At 31.6% G+C, this 18,798-nt stretch overlaps 1 protein-coding gene across 1 annotated transcript in view; it reads left to right on the forward strand.

Moving 5' to 3' along the window:
* The first annotated feature begins 943 nt into the window (after positions 1-943).
* LOC129001033 (leucine-rich repeat-containing protein 15-like) overlaps positions 944-18,798 on the forward strand; it is a 58,614-nt gene continuing 40,759 nt past the window's right edge. The window contains exon 1 of the mRNA XM_054428174.1: positions 944-1,047. The gene's annotated coding sequence lies outside the window, so the exon portion shown is untranslated. The remainder of the gene's footprint in view (positions 1,048-18,798) is intronic.

The raw sequence follows: 18,798 nt of genomic DNA on the forward strand, positions 1-18,798 counted from the left end.
CGAATGATTGAGAGGGTGAAATGTGAATATCTGACGGGATCAGCTGACAGTCGTTAGACACGGTGATATTCCAAGTTTTCCTCCGAAACGATCTCGATTTCAATTCATTTCTTCTGAAAGTGATTTCGTAAACTCTATTAAATCCGGAGACTTTTCTCCTTTTCACTTGGAATAAAATCAATCTCACGGAAACGCTTGAGATTTATTGAACTGTGATAAAACATTGTAAAGTACGCATTTGTGAGTGAATTCAAAATAGATTTTGTATCATTGGAGGGGCAAGTATTGTGTTTTAAGTACATTACACATAATATAGATTATTTGTATAATACTACAGTGTAAGAAAATGTATTTAAAACATATGCATAATGTTGAGTGATAAAGAGAAATTGATTGTTATGAATACGCAAATGTTGTATAGCGTCAAATTACCACTTAAACAAACACAAAAAATAATGCGCTAATATATCTACAGTGCAAAAAGAAGTGGTTAATTACATGGCCTGACGTAGAGTGTTTGACGTATTATTGTACACAAAGTTTATTTATTTAAGGACAGTCCATAATAGTATATATGAGTATCAAACAATACAGTTTCACATTTAAACCTACGTCTAAATTTATATTTATCAATTTTACTTATTCCTAAAATTCAATTGTATATGTTATTGTGTATTTCATAAATTATAAATTGAAATTCAAAACCAACTAAAAAGAAAATTTCAAATTTACTTATTTTAGGATTTCAACAAACTGCAAGTTTCACGAAATAATGATCGTAGGTATAACTGGTTGAGTACATAAATAAAGTCATGACAACTCTTCAAACATTTATTTTTCAAACACATATCCCACTTTTGCACATAGTGTTATCAGCAGCTAGCGCTCCAGGTGGCCGGTTTAGGTACTAGGGGCGCTTCCCTCTATGACTACATCAGTCGAGCGGGAGCGGTGGATTGGTTAGTTGTCGTGCGCTCCCCGACTTGTGTGGATGTGTAGTGCGTCGTATTGATAAGTCGCCGATACGGATCACACTACTTTATACAGGTAAATAATCATGTTTTTCAATAGTAATTAAGATTTATTTTATGTATATCATAGTGTTATGTAAGTAATAAAAAAATCTATTACCACTTTTTGGGAAGCCTAAAGTTGCTGGATGATATATACATATATTTGCGCTAAGGGTGAATTAGGTAGATATAATTGTTTTGTACAGTTGTCAATCAAGTATATACAATCTGCGCAAGCTACAATTTATGATAGTTTTTATGACAGGGAGTATAGTAGCATGTGATGTACTGACTGGGTCTGCATTATTTTAGTATGTGATCATAAATATCACATATTTTCCCGCTTGAGTTGCGTCAAGGATGTGATTTGAACGGTTGGTCAAATAAGTTATCTATTCCAAAATATTGTCTATGAAAAGTCACGTTACAATAATGATATTATCATCTCTTGATTGACAAATAACAATTCCTTTCATATTGTAAGACTTAATTCAACCTTAGGTGATCTAGATTCTAATACAGTTGTTTCTTTTATTGTGTAATCTTGCAATTTATACAAAGAAAACCCCATCAAAATCTATTTCATTCTATTTCTTATTCTATTTTTTAATTACTTTTAATCTATTTCATCAATGTGTTAGCTATTACTCACTAGATAGTTTTGTGACTACTAAGTTTTAAGTGCTATAACATTTTAATAAACTTAAAATTTACTGCCTACTGCATAACACTAATTAAATACGTATAATTTACCAAAGGTTCGGATGCATGAATATTTTACGAAAAAACTATAGATGGGGGCTATTTAACATAAAATATTAATATAGATAATGATAGTATAAATAGTATTAGCCTACTCATCTATCATGGGAGGGAAATGTACTCTCTCAGAGGGGTATGACAAACGAGTTTAAAAAACATATATGTATAAAAAATAAGTTATAAACTAATAAATCTTTATTATCGTTTATCAGATTTTTAACAATACCTACATGAAGTGGTAAATAGGGATGATAGAGATCACATAATTCATATCTAATCACCTACCAATAAATTCAATGCATCCAATATACAAAACGAACATAATAATTAATTAACAATTTCGAAGCCCCAGATGTCATAAATTAACCGATTTACTCAGAAAATTCCTGCCAATACAATTCCATGATTTCAAAATTGAAAACTAAGATTAGTGATCATTTCATAACATAGCTGAGACAACTGAATCAGGTGAATTCCTTGCAAACACGTCATTGTAGCGCCTCTATTATTCTATTTGCTAGAGAGCCGCGGGTCGTATATAAATATTGTGGTAGGTCATACTTCATGTCCCCCCCCCCAACCCCCCTAACGGTGAAATACACACACTCCCCTGTACGGACGTTGTACTGTATGTTTGTTGCCTGTCAACTCCCAAACGCTAACAACTCAACCGAGTTTAGGCAAAACCGTCTGTATTCGTTCATTTTTTTCTGTAGAAAATATATTATTTATGAGATTATATTATGTTTTTTTAGGGGGTTTTATAAAACAGTGAACTTTTTCGATGGACAATTAAAACAGTTTTAGGCAATTTTAAACTAAAATATGAGAACAGTGTTTAACAATAGAACAATTACGATAAATTAGAACCATTTTATCTAACGTTTTCTTGGTATTACACAATGTCAATAACATTTTGTGCTTCCAATAGTATTTCATCCTTGAATGTCCCTCGATTAAAAGTTGAAATTCCGCAATAAAATGTTTATTAATTAGAATACGTAGTATACATTAGCTACTGTTCGTGTTTAAAACGATTCTACCTTTGTAATTAATCTGCATATCAAGTACATTATCAGATGCTTAATTGAGTAATTATCTGTCAGGCTAAAAAAACTAAAATAATTCCACCCTTGGTATAAAGAGCACTATACTCGATAAATACTTTCATTCTTGAGTCTACATAAAAAAATATTTTGAGGATAAATTCCAAAACTAGAAGATTCTAATAATGTTTTACACTATTAACCAATCAACTTTAATGTACATTATTACATACTAGAATCTGACAATTCACTCCACTCTAATGCTCAATTTGTACATACAAGTTACATTATCTAAGAGGTAGGACGGTGGTACAGAAGTGAGTGTCTACCCCAATTTCCGTTCCTCACGAGGAGCTTTCAACTTTTCGAGGAAAGATTCTATCATAGATTAAAGGAGTAAACAAAACTTTGAAAACTCTTTCGGTCTACTCCTTTTATCTATGGTTCTATCTACGAACATTTAAAAATAATAAACTAGTAGGCCTAAGACATGTATTTTAATAGATTCTGACCCATATAGCTTATGTCCGTATTTTTCTTAGCTGTGGTGTGAGGGAATACATAATTATGTCCACTGATCAATTTGTTTGCTGGTATAATTTGTCAAATTTGCAATAATTGTACGATGATTAAACATGTATGACATAATATCTACTAATTTATTCAATGGAATAGTTAAGCATGGTCTAATTTTCTGTCATATTATCTACCTCTACGTCAATTATAAGTTGATTACAAGCCAACCTGAGGTTTGATTTTATAATATTATATCGAAAATTGTCAAAAAACGCCATAATGTTTATGAAATTTCCATTAAAAAATTATTTATTACCATGGTATAATATTAATATAATATATGTTGCGTATTTAAAACATCCTTATTATATTATCATCATTAATGAATCACTCTACTTATAACTCTTGCTAAGGGTTTTATTATTAAAATTTAGTTACGTATGCTAATAAATGATTATCAAAACATTTTCGTTGTGTCTTTATGTATTTGTATAAAACCCTTGGTAATTAACAATGATTATCTATTACAATGTAACCTTAATAACTCTTGCACTTTAACTAGAATATAATATTGTAAAGAACAAAGGGTAAATATAACATCTACAAGAAACAGAGTTAGGTTACTAACAAAATTTACTTTTACTAGATACTTGTAGCCTTCGATAACTTGATTAGTTAATTGTTCCAGTTGATAATTTAAGTACGTTAGTGTAGAAAGAAAGGTAGATTGTAGATTTTTCCACAAGTCTTGCAATATCATAAGTCCGTTAGTTTTTTAGTTAAAATATTAATTTACTTTCAATGTTTAATACGTAGTGATGTCAAGACGTTGAGATTTTATTTCAGAGCATTTCGTGTAACTTTTTGAGTAACTCACTTGATTGTTCGGGATGAAATCCGTTTCAGAAGCGTAAGTAATATATACAGTATCTATATTAATCGAATTATGTTAGCAACTATAATTTTATACCAAAATAAGGGATTTTAAAAACAACTCTTGGTATTTCAGAGAACTGTCCAACTCGAACTATAACTATAACTTCCAATGGCAATACCATTATAAAATTGATACAGGTAATGATCATTACAATCTTAAATGTTTATAAATAAATTTAGCTACGCAATTCAAGAAATAGTTATTTTAAAATTATTAAAATTTATGATAAGTAACAGTTTAGCAAAACAAGAAACACCACTGTATAAGTTTATATGCACATATGTAAAACAAATATTTTTTTTCAAAATTTTAAACCTATCTAATACATATTGAACACAAACTTAGGTGGCATTGGGTTTATTTATACCAAAATTGTGGAAGGTCAAGGAGATTAAGGACCCTCAAGTCATTCTGTTTAGAACCAGCTAGGGAGTACGTGGTCTTTTAAACGTGAGTGTCCATCAACACTACCATTTTATTTACCAAATATCCTCTGCTTCAAACTTTAATAAATGCATTTAAATAAACTAGTAGATTCAATTAGATTATTACAATAGCTACGTAACATTTGTAAAATAACCGGGGGGATTTCTTAAATCTGAAAATAGAATATTTGAACGGCTGCCATTTTTGTTTTTAGTTTTGGGCTCAAATTTACGGCATGTTATTCTACCTATAAAGACCTTTAATTTGATGTGTATATCTACCTAAACTTATGTTATGATTTTATTTCAGCTTCTAGTAGACGCCCCCTGAGACAGTAGCGTGGATATGCAAATTCAATTAATCTTTGAACAGCTGTAATTTTTTACTCGGTTGTCCGTTTTAGTTCGAGTTTGCAGCTCTATATATTAATTTTAAAAACCATCAAACTTAATGTGCTTATCCCATTGTAATATACCAAAGCACGCCATATTTTTGATAAAGTAATAATAGTGTCTTATTTCAAATCGACATACATATATTTATCTTCAGTTACCTGACAAAGTGGGGTTTCTTGCATTGATTATAGCACGCCAAGTAGCTAATTACTGTTTTTACTTTCTTTTGCCGCACTCCAGTATTCCAACCAAACAACACAAAACAGTGTGCTTTTACTAGGCACGTAATACGTGTACGCTTGAAAATAAGTTGGCAACACTTGAAGATAAAAACTACGATTAGCTGGTACAGTCTTTCCCATCTCGTTCAACGCTTGGATTTAACCTACCCTGAAAACGTGGTTATAGTGTTTTAACTAATTATTTATTTGCCTTATAGTAACTGTAGGAAATATATAATGTGTAACACGAGTGCAAACTGCCTTTGCTGCACTCGAAAAACTTTCCACACTCACCTTGCGATCTGCGCGTAAACATTTTCCTCATGTGCAGCAAAGGGTCACTTCGCACACTTGTTACACAAAAATAACTATTTCCTACAAAAATGTTAATTAATAAATTTCAACTGTTTCAGTACAGTTTATAAACGAAGTGTGTTTTTGATGCGTTGCTATTGACAACGACTAATCGTTTAGAGGAAGATGACACACAAGTCGTTATAGGTTGCAATGCAGTCCTTCCCTTTTAGCAATTCCACCCTCATCAGCCGGTTTGTGTTAATTACAGACCTCTACTGTGTATCCGATGGGTAATTAGCCGTTAATGACTAACCAATTACTTTGTTGTTACAATCAATTGCCCTAACTGGCACTTCCTGCAGTAAGCGACGGGAGAATGTCATCTCATTTTATTGCTTTCCTCTGAAATCATCCCGAGTAAAATATGATTGTCCTTATTTCCTTGCAGTTACTTTGGAGTAAATAATAATTTACGGTTTCCTGAAAATATCTCTTCGATCTAGGTTAAATTTTAAAAGTTGATTTAATTTATTTTGACAGTTATTTGTTTGTTATTGGACCAACGGTTTAGTGATCAATTAGAGGAATCAATCGATTATATACTTTTTTGTTAACTTCATTAATTAGTGTGGTAAATGATTTAATATAGTTTATTTGATAATGATTCTGCTGTTCGAAAACAAAATTGAATGTCGTACGCCATCACTTTAGTTATTATTCACGCTCTTGTACGTGTAGCTTAAGTATTGTTAAACTTAATAAAACCGTTACTACAAAATTTTGATGCAACCATCCAAATATTTTACTAACATTTGCAGGATTAAACGGATCGAAAAAAAATAAATACAGATGTGTACAAATAGCAAAAAATCCATCTATTGTAGACATTTCTAAACAATACCATTTGTTGATAGCCAAATGATTTGGAAATTTTGTTGAGTATGGGAAACTCCATGAACACAACATTGATTTGGTTGAATGCTGCTAGAACAATATGTTGGCCAAACTCTGAGTATTAGTTAGCCAACACACGCTTTGTTTGGCATTGCTTAGTTGAATGCACTCTGTGCAAACAATATTTGCCTATTTAATGGTCCAATCAACTTGAACTATGCTAAAAATAACTGTATTTATAAAAGGACTATGGGCGGCTATAAACGTTGGCAATTCATTACTCTTGATTAGCTGTGTGATCGAGCAGTTGAATCTCACAACTAAAGTGATTTTCTGGTTTATCCTGAGAATTATTTGAAGCACGTTCAATCCGATCAACGTTTAAATCGAGTCATACTTTTATATTGAACTTTAAAGAGGTAATCCTAGAAAAGTTAAGCATGTTTTAATAATTATTAGTACCGAATGTCTGTATTTATTTTAACCTCTAATGAATGGTTTGCCTTGAATTGTGGTGTTTTTCCGTCATAATATAATAAATTTAAAAAAGTTCAGATGGTACAAATTATTTCTCGATTGTTATAAAGCGATACAGGTAAAAGCGATAAAAATTAGCCCTCATGTTTTATTGTTGGTTTACGAATGAAAATTATCTAGTTTCCTGGAAGTTGAACAAATCTTGCAAAAAAAAAAAAAATAATAATCAACTCTTTAAATATTATGTGTATACCCATATTGTTAATTTTTCTAAAAGGTGACAATCAAAACTTTACTAGAAGAAAGTATGTTATACCAAACTTACTCATGGTTAAAATTAAAAATACATATTTTCTTTCAAAAGTATTGTAGCATTAGATTTAGAGAGTTCCCCAATTTAATTTACTAATTTTGATTTTACAGATACATTTATCAACCCTCAACCCTTAGTTTTCAATGGTTTACCGCGTTTTATTCCGTCCTTAAATACCAAATCACAACCTCATCAACTGTAACATCTTCATAACTACTCGTGAAAAATAACACATTTGTTCACCAACATTTTCAACTATGTTAGGCGACGAGGCCTTGGGTCTATTTCAAAACGCGACTTACAACATATTTTATACCTTATGAATAAAAGATGTAGTTTATAGAGATGTAGAGGCTTGATATGCAAAGAGGAGATTCGCAAAGCTAGCTTGGCCTGTTATGGGCATCATAAATAGTGGCTTCGCAACCCCCACAGTTGTGGGAGGGGGAGGTTTCGATCTGGCTGGGCCTTTCACTGGGATTGTACTTGTACACAAGAGGGTATTTATGTTCGCTGCGTTCCACCTTGTGATACCTTAACCCTCTTTGTAACGGATTTGGTTAGCGGTTTAATTTAAATTTGTGTAGGCTTTGAAGTTTTTATTTAGTTGTTGATGGTATTTCATGAGTTAACGTTCGCATTGGTATGATTACAAGAGGCGTTTGAAATACATTTTGATGATATGTGCGTTTTTAAAGACTTCGATTACTAGTTATTACAGAAATCCTTCCATTTATTTGATTTAAAAATACATCATACCCACTACAATATTGCTTTTAAGAGTAAGAGATACATTTTCCGAAAAAAAAAAAAAAAACTGATTGTTTGGTTAAGACTTGTTACTTACTGTGTAAGTTGAAAAGGTTTAAGTCAATAAGCGATATAATATATGAGTAGTTGACAACCTTTTTTTTAAAAAAATATGCCTTTATACGGTAAAGAAAAATCCAACTCAGAAAAGTTCCAGCATTTTCCACGGTTATAAAACAAGTGGAAAAGTTTTAAAGTATTTAAAATGTTTAATAGCTTTAAAAACGAAACCTCTTATGGGGTATTACTTTCCACGTTGGCTAGTGAAAATTACAATAGTTTTATCAACCTCTTATGTTTTATACGAATGCTTTGCCCTCTTGCATATATTGTAGATTTATAATTCCCCTATTTTGCGGTCAATAACCGAAAACACTTGTACTTTTTTATGTAGCTAAGTAGATATAGTATCTTTAACTAGAGTGAGACGTAATAAAATATAAAACTAAATTTAAATGTTCAAAATGGGCAATATAGAATAAGTTGTCTTATTCAGAAGCACTTTCGGAAACAGTGTTTAAACTGGTACATCCTGACGATGGAAACCTAGTTTCCGAAAGCGCTTGTGAATAAAACAAGTGATTAAATATTGGACATTTTTGAACATTCAAATTTAGTTATACATTTCGCTATTCATTGCCAATATCTCCAATATAAGTTATAGATTGAGATGTGATTATTCAATGAACTAAGATCGCCAGTGTTCCACAACCTACATCTCCTTCTGTGTGGTCCATGTTTATTCTATCTTAGCACGACTCCACATCCGCAGTTCCCCTGTCTAAGCCTCTATCATCTCATAATCCTATCGCCATCTGGTTCGTCGCCACAGCCTCCTCTAAAGCGATGATGCCACTCTGGTAACCCAACACCGACATCCGAACACAGAACAACCTGGAGCGAAAGGCAAGGGGGCACAAATTAGGCGACGCCAAAACAAAAAAATATTGTAGCCGATAGAAAAGTTAACACAAATATAAATACAACTTTGTGAATTCATTATAGCTGTCCCGCTAAAGCATTTGACGATTTGGATATTGTTATAAATCCAAAACATAGTACATAGCTATGAAATAGCACTAGTTTTTTTTGTATTAACGCTTATTGAATATGTCATATGGGTTAACCTATTTTTTCATGAAGTGAACAAGAACGCGCATACTGTTGTAAATAACGTGCTTCGTGCATCGGTCGAAGGCCTCTGTAAAATATATATTTTCAATTTCCAGGCCGGATGTAGCTGACATAACATTGGAGGAATAATAATTTACCTCAGCTTTGGACCCATAAAAAATCAGTTCATGCGTCGCTGTGTACATTATACTTTCATCACGATGCAATATCAATATATATTCTATGTACGTAGTATAAAATATGAAGCTATTAAGTTTATTAGGTCTAATTTGTGTCTTTATTTCGAGCATAATAGTTAAAATTAATATGATTAAAACTGAATTAAACATGATGTAGCCTTTGAAAATTCCAATAAACCTGAAGAAATTATCAGATTTTAAAAGAAGAAAGAAGTTAATAAAACATGGGAAATTGTAACTTTTCCAATTTTACTGTAAGCCTATATAAGTTACTACAGTTTACTTAACTGGAAATACTCCTATTTCAACAAACGTGTACCTACAACCTGAGTACTTTGAAAATTTTTATTATAACTCTATTGAGATGATCCTTTTGGTTGGCTCGATTTATCTATGTCCATGTGTTTGGAAGTAGTTAAATGCTAGAGTTTTTCCATTCGATTTAAACTTTGATCTACAGGTTGATCTGACAACAAAACATATAATTTTAAAAAAAGATTTCTTATGGAAATGATTTGCTACAAACTTTTTATTTGGTTAAAAAGTTAATCTGGGATTAAACTACCTTTTAAGAAAACTTTCTTATTTTGAGAGACCTCCTTCTCCTCCAAACATTACAAAACAGCCATTTATTTTCTACTTAAATTCTCATACCTAATTACGACCAATATACCATTCGTGAATAAATTTACTACTCGTATTCAAATTACACGTTGGAACGTCACATACTTGTTGTGCTTATAAAACAATAACCACTATGACAGGTCATTTACATCGTTTATAAAACACTCTGTCGCATTATCATTCCAATTGAGTGCAAGCTGCTACCGGATGGTGGACGGTAGCGGACGGTAGTGGTGTGATAGGTACAGCGGTTTAATATGGCCAGAGCGGAAGCGGCCAAAGTTATTCATACCGTCCACCGAGGCGGGACACTGTTAGCGGGGTTACATACGCACAACTTGTCATCGTGAATTAATGTATGCGACTATAATATTTTTCATGTAGCTTTTTCATAAGAGTTTCATTAAATTTTCAATGATTTTAAGATAGTGATTTTAATTTAAGGTTTTGAAACGGATTAAACTAGTTGAAAGTTATCCTTGTAGAGTTGTGAAATTTTATGCCACAACTAAATGAAGGAAACCCTGAGATGCTAAGATCTCCACCACAGTTTATAGCAATAAAGATAATTTATTAAATAGATCCTCGTTCTATCACTAGAAACCTGCTAAACAAAAAGCATAACAAATAATTTAGGCTAAACCGAAGAAAAAAATTAATTAATAAAATGATCAAGATCAACTAGAGTATACATGAATTCATAGGATTGATATTAACGTTTTCACTGTCACATTAGATATTTTATTTAGAATGTTTCTGTCCAATTGATTATTTTCCAAAATGTAAATAAAACACTTGTAATGGTCCCTCTTGATCCAATAAAATATCTTTTAAGTTATATTTTTCTTTAATGCATGGAATCATTAGCTCATATATATTTTTCTATGCATCGATTTCCAATAAATTAAATGCATTAGTAAATTCCAATAAATAAATAGTCAATGTTGTGTGAGTTAGAAAGCTGCACGATAAAATTTTTCTCCACTGTATGTTTTATGTTTTTTGAACGAAAATATCGTACCTAAAAAGTTTAGTTAAACCACGTAAATTTAAAGAACCGGAGGAAAAATTATTGAGAGCTCAGATAATACTAGGGTTAAGCTAAAAAAATTTCCAAGAGAAACTTTTGATAGAAGATTTAGAATTAAAAACAGTTTTTGAATATAATAGAAACAAAATTGAATGTTAAAAAAGAGATTTTTCTTTATTGTCTAGGATTTGTAATACAAATTTTCTCGTAAATTATAAAAAATGTGACTGTTTATGATATTGTTTTAGCCATTATAAATCTACTTAATCAGAACACTGCGAGCCTTGGTCCCCTGCTACTAAATATACCTAACACTACTTACAAACTTCAAATTTTGAAACAAGTTACCCCAAATTACTGGAATCTCCAAAGAGAATTTGCCGTTACTCTGCTAGATCAGTTGGTCCAATATAATAACTAGGTATTTTTTTCAAACACAAATAATTTTAACTTTTCAGGGAAAGTGAACAAGCAAAATGTTAGAAAACTGGGAACCGAAAACTACCATTGTAATCACACACCGGAGATAGTAAAAATATAAATGTTTTTTGTGGATTGTGTCACGATAGGAAAATAAATTCAAAAATTAGTTTGTTTTAACTTATAAAACATCAAGATACAAACTTACCCTCACAAATCCATTCTGGTATCAACAAAGAGTTTTAAACTAATCAAGAATTTTCAGAACTATCTGTTGGTCATTTTTCGAACTACTTTACTGTCATACATTTAAAGTACAACGTTTTACATTAATTTGAGGAGATATAATAACGTGTTTTCCCCATAAACTTGAAAATGAACTCTTCAAAGTTTACTTCAAAATGTCGAATAGTCAATTTCACTCAATGGGGTTCTATGTTAGATGTTTTATGAGCTCTGACAAAACATAATTTTTACGATATAATATCAAGGTTCTCAACCGGTTTTTCGTTTTACTGTCCACATATGTAGTTCCGATTTTGTAATTGTGTTGAAAAATTTGCATTAGCCTACATCAAAAGCTTTTACTAAAAACAGTAAAAACAACAATTTAACTGTCTAAGAAAATATGAATTTATGATAAACACTGATGTTAATAAAAAAAAAAAAAGGCTGGTCACCTTCGCCATCAAGCAGAGGTTAGGCAGTGTTGACACATATTTACTATCATTCAGTAGCAATGACTTTAAAACTTAAATACACATTGTAACCAAATAAAATATAAATGAAAAGACGATTGACGGATTCCATGCTGCATCATCCTACCTTGCCATCTCAATTATATGTTACCCCCAACTTCTCTAAGGCCTTTTAAAGCTACTCAGTATTTTCCATAAACAGAGCCACTATTATTTTAAACCTTTTAAAAATACATGTAGTCTACCCACCTTCCTCCACAAGGTTGATGTAGGGGTCAGCACGGGGTACGTTAAAACCACACATTCTGAAGCAGCTGGCAAGGCAGCTGTAAACAGTTGCCCTCAGAGCTGTGGAAACGAAATGACTATAAACATTGATAATACAACCAAGTTATCAAGATTGAACTTTCATTAGAGTTAATTTCTACTAATTTTGGTAATTTACATAACGATTTAGTTTACGTTTTTTATCCACAACGTTATTATTTGTCCCAATATCCGTGGTACCTAAGCAGTAAAAAAAAAAAACAAACCATTAATGTAAAAAAAATTATAAAGATCAATTAACACCAAACAAATAAAAACAATTTAACGATAAAAGTAAGGTTATTAAATAATCTTTCACCTTTGCACAATTTCCAAAACAAATTCCAGATGACGTTTATATTGAGGAAAACTAGCTGTTACCCACGGGCTCCACCCCGTTTACTACATAAGTATTAATAAAACTATTGATTGGATAAGTTAAGCTGAAATAAACAAAACAGAATACAGTAATGGTAAACAATATACTAATACAAACATATAATAACAGCTGAGGTATTTTTAACATTAGGTACATGGGAAGTTCCCTTTGGAAAGCAATTACGACCTTAAAGGGCAATTTATGAAATAATGGATAATTTTGCGCAAGGTTTCTCGTCATGACGAACATTTTAAGTATATGGTTTATAGGGGTGTGGTTTGTGGTTTTTTCAAAAGTTCATGGGTACTTTTGGCTTTATATATAGATAACCACCATGAGGATCATAACCGTGATCACGCCCACAAGTTTGAGACATTCCTCAATAGTCGAGTAAGCAGTCTGGAAAACAAAATTATAAACAGTAGAGTGTAGAAGGTCTGTAAGCTATGATGATGGAAGATCTTTTCTGGAAAGAATATGACGATCATCAAAACCCAAACATCGGCTTCCTCCAAAAATGTCTTCATGATAGTTTTTATTTGTGTAACAAGACGAATCTTTTAATAAATTCTATTCTATTAACGAAAAATGCAATCAAGAGAAAATTGTTTCTCTATTGACACTAAGTTGACTGATCATAACTAACTACATTTGATATAAAAAATATTATACATTACAAAAGAAAGTCTTAAACCTAAAAAAGTTATGTATTTCTAAATGTGCATTGAACTTTGTGTAATTAACGATTGCAATCTTAGAATGTGTACTTATGTAAACTTAGTTAGACGAGTCGTTGGTCGTTAGTCATCGTTTGTCGTCGTTTGCAGCGCAGATGTCGCTGCGGCACTTCTAACGACCACCATCTGCACCTACTTTGCTTACTAATTGCCTAATATATTATACAAAAAGTATCGTTTGACACTTTTTGAGGGAAATCGCTTATTGCCTTTTAAAAGGGCTGCCAAAACCAAGGTTAATGGTTATAGCATGTCCTTTTAAACACCTGTGCTTCTTTAAAAAAAATTAGGGTTTAGGAAGTTGCTATAAACATTTTTTTATTGCTACAAATGTTAAATTTATCTGACTCATCACACATACCAGCACGTTTTTAAGTATATGTAGATTTGTTAAAATAATTATCTGTTTGGCTAGAAATGAGGAGGATTCTTGAAAAAAATATTCTCGTTTAAAAGCCAACAAAACATATTTTTTTGGCTATGTTAATAGGCGAACTTACAAAATTAGGTCGGCGTTGGGATCACACTATATTTACAAGATAAAATCCATTAATAGGCGACGGATTTGAACCTCGTACGCAAGGAACGAAGCCCCTCACACCACAACTATAATGTACTAGACCAACTCCCTCGTGTGTATCCAGTACGAACTACACATGAATATTTTATGATATTAAAATAATTAATCTAATGGGAAAATGTTATAATAAAGAAATTATAATAAATATTAATCATGAAATATACAAGCTGATTCTTGTTATAGTTGTATAGGTAATAGTACTTATAATACAGCTTGGGAATTCGGGTATATTGAGGCTATTTATGACTGGGACTTACGCGTTGTCCTATAATTCAGCTAATTGGAGGTCACGAATTGTGGATTTATAGGCATGATATGTGGATACTATAGGCCCACTCCTTGGTGTGGATTAACGTCCGCACTAGTGAGTACTACGATTATCTGCATTACTATTCTGATAATTGACTAATTTGTTATTTACAAGGGAAACATTTGGTTTTGATTCCAAAACAAAATCGCGCCACTCATCCTACACTCATCTCCGTTCATACTTGGCTTAAAATACCTACTTTGTCTGGTCGCCATTGCAGTTAAAAGTATTAAAAAAGACAATCACCTAAAAAAATATCCCGTTAGAAGCTGCTTCATAATTGATATTACTGCATTAAACAGAGATGCCCTAATTATAGTTTTAATAAATTAACCATAATATTATGACGTTCATGTATGTTTTTCGTAGAAAGATAACTAGTGTATTTCACAATATATAATATATATATATATATATATTTTAGTATTAGATGCTGAGGTATAGTATTGTTTTTGAAAACAGCAATGACAATGCTTTAGGTTCACAAGGGTAAATTTAATTCCAGTCAACCCAAGGCAACTTAACCTAGTTTTCAAATGGATCGTATTGTATCAAGGGAGAGACTTCGGTTGACTAAGTTTGTCCTGCATAGAGAACAAATAGGATAAACTGCAATAACACACACATTTCAATAACACATACATTTCAATAACACACAGAGCAATAAATGGATTATAAAAATGCAGTATTTTTTCTTCAGATTATTGTATATTAGATGTAATATTTGGACTTTTAAATCGTGATATATTGTTAAAAAACAAAATGTGTTTATAGATTAATTTTAATAACATGTTGCTTAGTAGATTTTTTTCTTAATTTGTCTTTAATATGTAAAACTTTGAACAGTATAAGGCTTAAACTACGTAAGGTACGAAACCTTAGCGCATTTAATGTTTTTAATTAAGCGTGCAAGAAAGATTTTAACTACGATATTATAGAACACTCTTAATAAGACTGGTTGGTTTAAAGTAAATTACATTAGGTTACATCAGACCTTGAATATATTATTACAATGGCACGACAACTAATTTCAATTAAGATCTAATCTCGTCCGATCGAACCTATTTTGGTGCGTCTGGTCCATTCAGGATGTTCGGTTCTTGATTTCAATCCATTACCAATATCGTTTAGCTAATTGATTCAAGCAGTGAGATAGTAAAGGGAGTGTTTCTTTGTAAAATAAGACACACAACCTGACTTGTAATTCTGAATAAAAATGAAATAAAATAAACTTTCGTTTTTCTATTCTATCCGTTTAGTACTACAAGTTATCCTCGTTAATCCTCAGAGACTAGCAAATGTGCCGACTCAGCTCAGCATGAGAAGTGGAGTGGATTGGAAAAACGCAGTAATAACCTGCAGGTTCTAAGCCATATATTTTTCACTTATTGCTACATCAGCCATATCGTAACGTGTTATTTTCAGCTGGTGGCTTAACTCACAGACTCATTGAATCTCGGGAACTATTTCTTTTTACTGTGTCTTCCTCATATCCTAGGACGCTAGGATGCTAGAAGTTCGGAACATTTTTATACAGTACTTAAGGTTTGTCGTAAAGGTTCGCAGAATTATTATCGCATGGATAAAAGGTTTTGTGATTGGCGGATTTGAACCCGGGATCCAGAGACCGAAGGCTTATATTCATACCACTAGACCAGGTTACTCCGTTGGCTCTTGGACAGTAAGGTAAACATAAAATCCATGCAATATATTTTCATTCAAACAGTCATAGTTTAATGAGTCGTCATAGAATGTGATATTGTCAAAATTCTATATACATCCTCATGACTCGAAACTTTGATAATTTATGCGAGAAATGTTTTAAATTTTACAGTTAAACGTTCTTTCCTTTTCACTAGGTTTCAACATTGGTTTATTTGACAAAAATAATTGACACAAACAAACTCGGATGCTGACTCAATCCAACTTCCATTCCAAAACGCTACACAAATTTAAAATGGTAATGGACTAGTGCAGATGGACTAAATAACTTGATGCAGTATGAACTAACAATGAGCACTTGAATTTCAATCGAAAATATTTGACAAGATGCAGTTCTAAAAATATTATTTATAACTACAATAATAATTGAAAAATACTGTACAATTTTATCAATTCACTTTAATGTATTTTGCAAAATCTGGCACGAGCAGAGAAAAGCAGAAACATAAAATTTAACAGCTATGCAATAAAAATAATAAAATTTAATGTAAAATATAGTAAATTATTATGGGTATTATGGGTTTAAAACCGCGCTTTAGAGGTAATATTTATACCTCTGGAGTATTCAAGGAAGAACTTCGTTACAGGAAGTCCGGAGGTTAATCATTCCCTCAAGTGGTAGAGAATATTTTGGGTAGGCATTAAACTTTCAATGGGTTTAGTCTTCATAGCCGGGGCTTGTGGAACACTTCATATTCCTTTTGATGTACGTAACGGAATTACTTTACTTGGATTTAGATAAGTTGTTTCAGAATAAACGCTCAAAAAATAAAAAATAATGGTAATAGTGTACAAGCACGTCATTTAAATGCATTTAAGATAAACGTTTGGTAAGACCAATTAATGTTCTGTAACCAATATATTTGTGCAATATATTTGCGATACATTGCATATATTGCAATATATTGGAAATTGTCGTGTCTAAAATTACCATTTAAGTCAAGAAAGAAAAAAAATACCAATCGCCTCCATTCATAAAATCGGAGAAATTGTAGGGTAATCTCTTTTATTTCGATCAGAATCCAAGACTTTTACCCTAACAATTTTTACTTTTATAGCCCTTAGGTTCCTTTAATAGCATAAGTACATATCATAAGTTATACTAAGTTTTGTGTAATAAAAAATCATCATGCAAATTTCAAACACACACACAATAATTTATATAATTCATATGTCTCACCAAATATTTCACCATAAAAAAAAGTTTCGACCAACTTGTACCAACTGTGTATTAGTCTTGAATTAAAAAAAAAACTTAAATTACTGTTAAGCGCCAGGAAATTGTCATTATTTTAATTCCGTCAACAGTATTTTCACGCTATAAAGGTTTAACACATCTTTAACCATCGTCGTTGAAAGAAACAGCTCAAACCGTAATCGTAAACTATAGCTTTGAAACGTAACGAAAGCAGTAAAAAGTGGTTTTACTTTACTGTAGTAGAAAAGGGGCGGACTTCGATTGGTTCCCGCTTCTCTGAGGCTATACTTTAGCCTAAAAGGATATTTATGTACACTGAGCTTTCCGAGTAAAAGGAATTACGATGGGTTTCTTGTAAACTATGTCTACATCGAGTTAACAAAGCGTTAAAGGACTCAAATATCATTGTTAAATATCATTGTAAAATAAAGTTGTATATAGATTTAGTTTTCTTATACAGTATTATGAAAAAAAATATTGGATGTGATGGAGAGATTACAGATATATGTAATTCTATATTCTAAAACAAGCGCGTGTACGGTCAACATTTTTTCCTGTGCGAGGATTTTTATCTTTTTTCTTTATATGGGGTATTTGAGCACAAGAAATTTATTGGAGTTGGTCACAAGGCTGGGAAAAATCCTGTTTCCGTCCTATAGCCCTTGAAAGTGCCTATGTTATCGTCAATACCTTTTTGTAGCTAAGTTAACAAAAACAGCTGATACAGGTTATTTTATTCATGTCTATAATAGTGTAATTAAATGTGTTCTTCGAATCATCTAAAATTAGTTCATATTGATTACGCTCCTAATTAATATCTTCAATTTAGCTAATTAACATATATATTTAATGTACAATTCAATCCGAGCAAAGCTCGGTCCCCTGGTGCTGAAAAGAATCTAACTGTAGTATAACTGAACAAATAACCAATACAGATAACATGTGATTTTTTTATAAAAGCTATACAAAAATGGAAAGAAAAGTTCTAAAACAGAAGGAAAGTCGTGATTTGTCAGCTAGAAGTGGATTGAAGGTCTGAGTAATAACCTTCAGGGCTTGAAATGCCTTAACTATCTCGCTGCCTGTTTCAAGTCAGCAGAAAATATTCGTTTGTGTATTTAAAAACTGGCGAGTTTACATCTGTACATCTCGATTATCATTCTATTTTAAAGTGTTTTTATATTTCGATACATTTATCATAATCTTTTACTACGTACTTCGTATGTATTATTACGTATTGGAAATTATTACGTATTGTAAGTTTAAAAAAATGAAAGCATATGTATTTTTAATTTTAACTCACACTTTGCAATATTCGGTTGCATCTACTTTCGTTGAAAACATATTTTAAAACTTTTAACAAAATAATAAGTA

This window comes from Macrosteles quadrilineatus, unplaced genomic scaffold, assembly GCF_028750875.1.
Source record: "Macrosteles quadrilineatus isolate MER2022 unplaced genomic scaffold, UCM_ALF_1.0 Scaffold_8__2_contigs__length_117827958, whole genome shotgun sequence".
Taxonomy (NCBI): Eukaryota; Metazoa; Arthropoda; class Insecta; order Hemiptera; family Cicadellidae; genus Macrosteles; species Macrosteles quadrilineatus.